Genomic DNA, 8290 nt, shown 5'->3' on the forward strand with positions numbered 1-8290 from the left:
GTATCTTGAACGGCTCCTACTTTTGTATACGCTGTGCTTTGGCCGCTCAGTTTTCGTTGAAGCGATAGACCGCACGAACCTTCGTTCTTTGCCGTTTTACAGCGTTGCCTGCGGTCATTGAATGTAATCTCTTCATGCTTGTTAATTAAGTTAGTAGGCGGTTGTGTCGAAGTTTATACAGCCGATAAAACTACCGTCCTGACTACGTATAGCTCTCTACTAATTTGCTATCGCAATTGAAGCTTCACCTTTCGGGCGAAATTGCGACTTTTTTTGCGTCTCTCAATGCTTACATACATACGAGGTCTGTTATAAAAGTATCCAACCTTATTTTTGCTAGCACCTGATGGATATGAAACAAGCGCGCTAGCATCAGCTGAGCTTGAACCTTCCCACCTGCCGATAGAGTGAGTCGCTGGGACGCAGTGTTTGAGTGAGGTAGTGCGCAGTGCTCTCGTCGGTTTTTTTATTGCAAGGAAAATGACGGAGTGACTGGAGCAGCGCTACTGCATCAAATTTTGCCAGAAACTGGGCGACAGCCAAGTGGAAACCATTCGGAAGATTCAGACGGCGTTCGGTGACGATGCTATGAGCAGCACACAGATTAAGCATTGGTACAACCGGGTCAAAGACGGCCGCACTTCGGTGGAGAGCGAGCCACGCTCCGGTCAGCCATCAAAATGCCGAAATGACCAGATCATTGCCGAAGTGAACGCTGTGGTGATGCGGGACCGTCGTGTGACTATCCGACAAATTGCAGAAGAGGTGGGCATCAGCACTTTTTCTCCACATTCTATTATGACCGAAGATTTGGCCATGAAGCGAGTTGCGACAAAATTCGTGCCGAAGTTGCTCCCGGTGGAGCAAAAGCAACTTCGTGTTGAAGTCTCACAGGACATGCTGGATTCCACAAACAGTGACGCCGACTTCACGAACACCATAATCACTGGTGACGAGTCTTCGGTGTACGGTTACGACCCGGAAACCAAATCGCAGTCGTCAAAGTGGAAGCATTCCACGTCACCAAGACCAAAGAAGGCCCGCGATGTGCGCAGCAACGTCAAAGTGATGCTGACTACCTTCTGTGACTCCCGCGGTGTGGTACACTACGAGTTAGCACCACAGGGTGAAACAATCACCAACGAGTACTACAGGAATGTTCTCCGTCGCCTACGTGATGCTGTGCGGCGCAAGAGACCAGAGTTGGGGTCAACAGGAAATTGGCTCATACAGCACGATAATGGTCCTGCACATTCCTCGCACTTGATTCAGACTTTTTTGGCGAAAAACCAGACTTCTGTAGTTCAATAGGCTCCTTACTCTCCTGATATGGGCCCCTGCGACTTATGGCTGTTTCACAAAATCAAGAGGCCATTGAAAGGAGTGTGATTTCAGACAAGAGAGGACATTATGGCTGCACCGACAGCTGAGCTAAACTCCATTCCAAAAGAGCCCTTCGCGGAATGTTTCCAACAATGGCAACACCACCGGGAGAAGTGTGTGGAGTCCCAAGGAGACTACTTTGAGGGTGATCAGGTTTTCGACGCTCCAATTATGCCAGTTTCTTTTTCTTGGGCGAAAGGTCGTATAATTTTCTAACAGACCTCGTATTAGGCAATATGTGTTACGCACAAACTCTTTGAGACCACGCCGAAAAATATTTGAGGACGCTTAAGTTTCGCCTTTAAGAGTAGAACGCGACAGCGTTATCGGGACCCGTTCGCATTGCATAGTTCGCATACGGCAAGTAGGCTTCATTCACTCCAACACTGAACATGGGAAAGCCAGCTTACAAAGACCAAGTTTACACCGATCCCCTTAAAATCTGCTCCACTTTTAAAGTGAAATGCATTGCAGGAAAGACGTTTTTCCAGGGACAATATAAGTGGTCTTATATGAAAACGTAAAGGCTTTTTTTTATTTTATAATTGTTTGCTATTGCCCTGACGCGCGCAGGTCTGGTAGAAATGCTGGAAAAGGGGTTTTTTTTAGTTTCCTCGTTGCAGAATTAGCTTTTACCGAACATTCATATTACAATCCGATGCCGATTGGTAAACAATCCAACGGTGAATACGACGCCGAGTGGTAAAGCCGTATTTTACCATTTTTCTGACGGATTTCAGTGTGATAAATTCAATTTTTCTTCACCAAAACCTTGCATCAAGTGGAGGGCATGTACGGTGGAGGTGGTTGGGGTAGATTGGGATGGTTTTCTCCGCCACCGATCCGACATCGCACGCCGACACCGGTCGCCGGCGCCGAATTTTCTGCGACACGGGGCTATCGCGTTAAAACGCAATTCATAAAACCCTAACGTTCCATAAAGTATACACAAGCTTGAGTTGCAGGTACGCTCCAAATATAGAGTGAGCCCTATAAGAAAAAAATTGTGTATCCAGGCACTAATTTCATTATATTAAAGGGCACTAGGCCCAGCCGACCACAAGAAACAAGCCGCATTCTCTCATTCCATAACTTGCTAACTCGAAGAACATATGCCTTAAAAATTTTGACTCAAATGCTGATCGTAAAATTAAACTTTGTGTGCTACTTTTTTATTCATAGGATCATTTGCTGTTAAGAACATGTTCTGATTTCACCTTAACCTAGAAATTAAAGGTACCAAAGACTTAGCGTAAAGTTCACAGACTCAAACCTATTCTTTCCAGTAGGGACACTAAATTCTATACGAGACACGGTTTACATGAGCGAGACTTGTGCATAAAGGCGCATACATAATTTTTAGTGTTACAAAAAAAGCGCATTTGTTACTGCCTTCTTATAAGCAATATTTCATGCAGTAGACATGTTTTCATATCACTTCCAGTGTGAATTGGGTTTCTCTGTTCAAAGGTATTAAGAAATTTTGTTTCATTCCTTGTGACCAGGAAAGCACACAATGATGTCTAAGAAATGTATTCCAGCATATTCAAGTTCTACATTTTCTGCCGACAAGTTTTTTTTTGCTACTCGCGGCTTACCTTGCACAAAGCTCGCGAAAACAGCTCCACGGAAATATTTGATTTTTAAATGTGTAGCATAATCCTTCATGGGGAAGGAAACTTGCTCCGCTGCTGCACTATTGTGCTGCCAAGAGTAAACATTCTATAGTATGAAATTCACCGCGCATAATTTTGTTTCGCGTGCAAATGGAAAAACATCTCTTCCGGATCGCGCTACTGTTTACAAATGCAGCGTGACCTTATTATGAGAGCCGAACGAAAACATGATCATCAATACTGCGATACTGCGCAGTATTGATTATTGCCACAGTATACCTGTGGCAAGAAAACTTGCAAATATAGTGCACTATCGCTGCAATATCACATTTTACTATATTCTACAGGTTCTTGTTTCACATACACTACAGAAGCTCTCTGTCCCGTAACCCAATAATATTCACAGGTACAGCGTAATCCTGCATGGACAACAGAACTTCACCGATAATGCCGCATTATTGCTGCGTAAGTTTGGCTGCAAAGTCTGAAACATCGTCATCGCAATCGTTTCTTTGGAGATCTGTGCCGAAGTTGTCGCCTTATGAATCTGGTTACAAAAGTTTAGCGCCAGTTTTGGCTATAACGTTTCAAAACACATTAAAAGTGTTTCAAATTATACATTCTGACTTTGAAAATTTTTAATTGTTTCTAATGCAACCACTGATTATAATGCATCTGCAACATGGTGCATTGTATGGCTACCCTGTTTTGCTATAGAGTGTGCTCTATTTACGTTATCTAATTCATAGCAGGCACTGAAGCTAGAGCTCAATCATATACACAAAGTTGCAGTGAAGTCGATTAAGCAAAAAAAAAAGGCATTAGTGACGTGGTATTCCTTAACCAACCTTGACGTTGACAGAATAAACATGATATGAAAGAGCAATTCACGGTCAGCAGGGTATCAACCATAAAAAGCCGGGACAATGAGCACAGGTGTGTTCGTGCAAACAAACTTGACATTCAAAATAACTGAAACGCACAAGATATAACTAGTACAAATCGGAATGTTTGTCGACTTAATTCACGTTCTATACGGGAAACCAATGTGGGACTTGACAGTTCTTCACTTGGATATAAGAAAAAATAACGATGAAAAGGACCTCATTGCGCGCTGATATTTGCGTCAGCTTCACTTTAAAATAAAGTATTGTGCGCCTCACCAGATCTCGCGGTGAAAACGCCGTTACAGAAGTAACACCTGATTACACTGGGGGCATTGAGACGTGGCCTGAAAACGCGAACATCACGTATTCCACCTATATAGTACCTCTTTTTGCAAAGATAACGGAACTAAAGCAATATCGGAGGGCAAGCAATAATGAAGGCCGTTGTAGCGGCATCCTTTAAGCGGAGTCTCGCGCACAGTAGCCGCAATAAAAGAGACTCGCTTTTACCCTGACAAGGGTTCGTGTCTTATAAGTTGCGTCTCTACCATTGAGACTTAGAATGCCACAACACAATGTTTAGGGGGAAAAAAGTGTCCGTTGCATCATCTCCTCCGGCCGTTCCAGCAATCATTGTTCGCCTTTCTACCATTTCTGGGTGCCGTATTGCGAGGCCTAGTTCGTACAAGTTGAAGCATTCTTCTGTCGACGTCGCATCGCCTTTCAACAGGCTCGCTTCGCTGACATTTAGCCCAGCTTCCTTAGCAATCTCGTGCTCAAAGTGTGCGAGATCCTCGCCAATCCATCAATAACAAACTGATACGACACGTTCAAGGCCATCGTCGCGAACGTTCATGCTGTCGGAACGTAAGAACCTGCAGCAGCTTATTTCTCAAAAGGTACTCGGTTATTAACTTCTCTGTTACATACAAGCCCTGCTAGGAGATCGAGCGGCAACTTTTAACCACCAGATTTTGCGGCAGCTCTTCCTGCAGCGACTACGAGCCCCAATGTATATGATCCAGGCCACGACAGGGCTCCCCTCTCAGCTTCGGCTGTTCACGCTGGCAAAATGATGAGCGTTTACGGTATCTCCCGCATCACCAGATTCTTTATCGGCTGGCATTTCCCACGCTTCGGTATTTTCGGCGCGCTTGCCATCCAACATTGCCAGCTCATTTGGCAAGATCGCAACACTGAGCCAACACATTAGCTGTATCGGGGAACTTCCATCATCCTTTAGTGTTTCCTTCACTTAGTGCCCATCTCCAAATCCATTTCAGTGGTTTTTGAGTGTTGATCTTTTTCGCCGAGTCATTGTCATTTTTATTGAGTCATGCCCATGATTATGATTTCTACCATCGTGCTTTAGTGTTTCCGTCACTTAGTGCCCACGTACAAACCCATTCCAGCGGTTTTTCAGTGTTAGTTTTTTTTCGCTGAGTCATTTTAATTTTTGCTGAGCCATGCTCATGAATATGACTTCTATCATCATCCTTTACTGTTTCCTTCACTTAGTGCCCACGTCCGAACTCATTCCAGTGGTTTTTCAGCGTTAATCTTTTTTCGCTGAGTCATTGCCATTTTTGCTGAGTCATGCTCATGACTATGACTTCTACCAGCATCTTTTAGTGTTTTCACCACATAGTACCCACGTCCCAACCCATTCCCGTAGTTTTTGAGTGCTAATCTTTTTTCGCTGAGTCAGTGTCATTTTGCTCAGTCATGGTCATGACTATGACTTCTATCATTATTCCTTAGTGTTTCAACCACTTAGTGGCCACGTACGAACCCATTCCAGTGGTTTTTGAGTGTTAATCATTTTCCCTGAGTGATTGTTATTTTTGCTGAGTCATGCTCATGAATATGACTTCTCCCATCATTATTTAGTGTTTCCTTAACTTGTCCGAACCATGTCCGAACCCATTCTAGTTACATACTAAGTGAACGAAACGATTATGAGAGTACCTATACGTAGGCGCATGTTTCATGACCTACTTGACACACATATCGTGACATTTATGTCATGTTCTTTCATTCGTATTCGCCATACGCTCTAGGGATACTATACCAATTTTGATACCTACCAAGTTAACCAAACGACCATGAAAGCACTAAGACGTAGGCGGCTAGATAGATACTGTCAAAGTGGCAAATGTGCGCCAAGAAATACTTCGCATTTAACAAGCATCAGATACATAGTTTTTGCGAAGTGTGTCTCAGATGTAACCACATTTAGAAGAAACTACCGCATTTACTGCATTGCGGCTTGCTCTGTAGCTTTAGGACATAATTATCTATTTCCTAGACGCAGCAAAGTAATGTGGAATTTTAACTTTTTGGATAATTTGCTTTTGAAGATTGCCAAATATCGTGAACTTCTGTTGTACACAGCCCGGCAACTACATGCTCAAGGAGGCTATATTTTGAATAAATTCGAGTTCAAGGACTTTCCATTTAGGACGCAAAATTTCATTCATGTACGTCCATTAGTTTTAAACCGCAGCTTCGTAGCTTTAGTACTTTCACGCAAACACGGGCAAAAGTAGGATGAGAATTCTAAATATTGCTCAATTTCGGTCGCAATATTACGAAAACTAATAAAGGTACATGAATAGTACTTTTCATCCTGAATGAAAATTCCTTGAACTCTATTTATCCAACACTAACTTCATTGAGCGTATAGTTGCCGGGCTGTTTACAGCAGAAGTTTGCGACATTTGGCAATCTTCAAAGGCAAATTATCCAAAAAGTAAGAACTCAACATTATTTTGCTACGTCTAATAAAGAGATAAAAGAGATAAGCTACAGAGCGAGCCACAATGCAGTAAATGCGGTAGTTTCTTCTAAATATGGTCACAACTAAGACACAGTTCGCAAAAACCATGAATCTCGTGCTTGTTCTTGAACATTTATTTCTAAATCACAATAATGATTTTTTTTACTTTATAAATAGTTTGAATCTACAAGAATTAAGCTTTTTTCTGGTATATGACAACTTTATATCCTAAGTAGAAGTATATCCATGGTTGCTCCAAAACTGAAAACGGGGGGCTTGTGCCGCCGGAGTGGGACCGCCACCTTAAAGTCCTTGTGTTACTGAAAATCCGGTGTCTGAGTCGGTGACAGCGGAGTTGTCCGTGAGCCAAAATTTTAGTATTGCGGCTTGCGCAGGGCACCACGAGAAGGAAACATCTTTTTTGAGTAGGTCAGTGAGCGGGCCAGCGGTGTCGGCAAAGCTCTTGATGAAGCGACGGAAACATGAGCATAGGCCAAGAAAGCTTCTGACATCTGCTATGGATGACGGTACTTAAAAGTTGTGGACAGCGCGAATGTTGTCGGGGTCGGGCTGAATTCCTGTGGCATCCACAAGGTGGACAAAAACAGTAATCTGGAGATGTCCAAAGTGGCACTTGGACGAGTTGAGTTGCAGGCCGGCACGTCGGAAAACACCAAGTGGCCCACAGACGCGTAAGAAGACTCGCAAATGTGGACGAAAAAACTGTCGCGACGTCTAAATAACATAGACAAGTGGACCATTTATAACAGTGAAGTAGAGAGTCCATGATTTGCTCGAAGGTTGCCGGGGCATTGCGAAGGCCGAATGTCATAACCTTGAATTGATAAAGACCATCCGCTGTTACAAAAGTGGTTTTTTCGTGACCCATGTCATCTACAGAGATCTGCCTATACCCAGAGCAAATGTCTATGGACGAGAAGTACTGGCTCCATGCAGGCAGTCCAAGGCGTCATCAATGCGTGACAACGGGCAGACGTCTTTGCGCGTGATCTTATTCTGATGTCAGTAATCGAAGCAAAAGCGCCAGCAGCCATTCTTCTTCTTAACAAGGACAACTGGGGTAGCCCAAGGACTAGACGAATGTTCAATGACACTTTTAGTCAGCATTTTGTCCACCACGTGCTGTATAACCTCGGCATGTGAAACGCGGTACGGACGTCATCGAATGGGATTGGCGTCTCCGGTATATATATATATATAGATGGTCAGTGACCACTGACGTCTGGCCAAAAGGGCGACCATCAAAATCAAAATTTCACGATAAGCCTCCGAGACGCGGCGTATGTCAGCAGCCTACCTCGGTAGAAGGTCAGTCGCGATCATCTTGCTTACTTCATCTGGTGCAGGGTCGGACTGATGGAGCGGGCCTGCTGATGATGGTGCACCTTCTGCGTCTAATACGGATATCTCGTAATCCCCGATAGGCGAGATATCGGCCAGCGACATGCCTCTCGGACTAACCTGTGCGCAGTAGTTAAAGTGAGGAGAGGGAGTGTGGTCCGGTTGTCTGCTACAATTAATAGAGTGTGGGGAACGGTGACGTTCCTTTCAAGCATTACGTGAGCACGTGGGCTCCTCAGATAGACGCCGTCAAGAACAGGTGG

The 8290-nt window shown here is 44.0% G+C and overlaps 1 pseudogene; it reads left to right on the top strand.

Annotated features, from left to right (window-relative positions):
- Nucleotides 1-480: 480 nt before the first annotated feature.
- LOC119452705 (uncharacterized) lies at nucleotides 481-8060 on the top strand (annotated as a pseudogene).
- Nucleotides 8061-8290: the final 230 nt, after the last annotated feature.

The sequence above is a fragment of the Dermacentor silvarum genome, chromosome 5 (genome assembly GCF_013339745.2).
Source record: "Dermacentor silvarum isolate Dsil-2018 chromosome 5, BIME_Dsil_1.4, whole genome shotgun sequence".
NCBI classification, from domain to species: Eukaryota; Metazoa; Arthropoda; class Arachnida; order Ixodida; family Ixodidae; genus Dermacentor; species Dermacentor silvarum.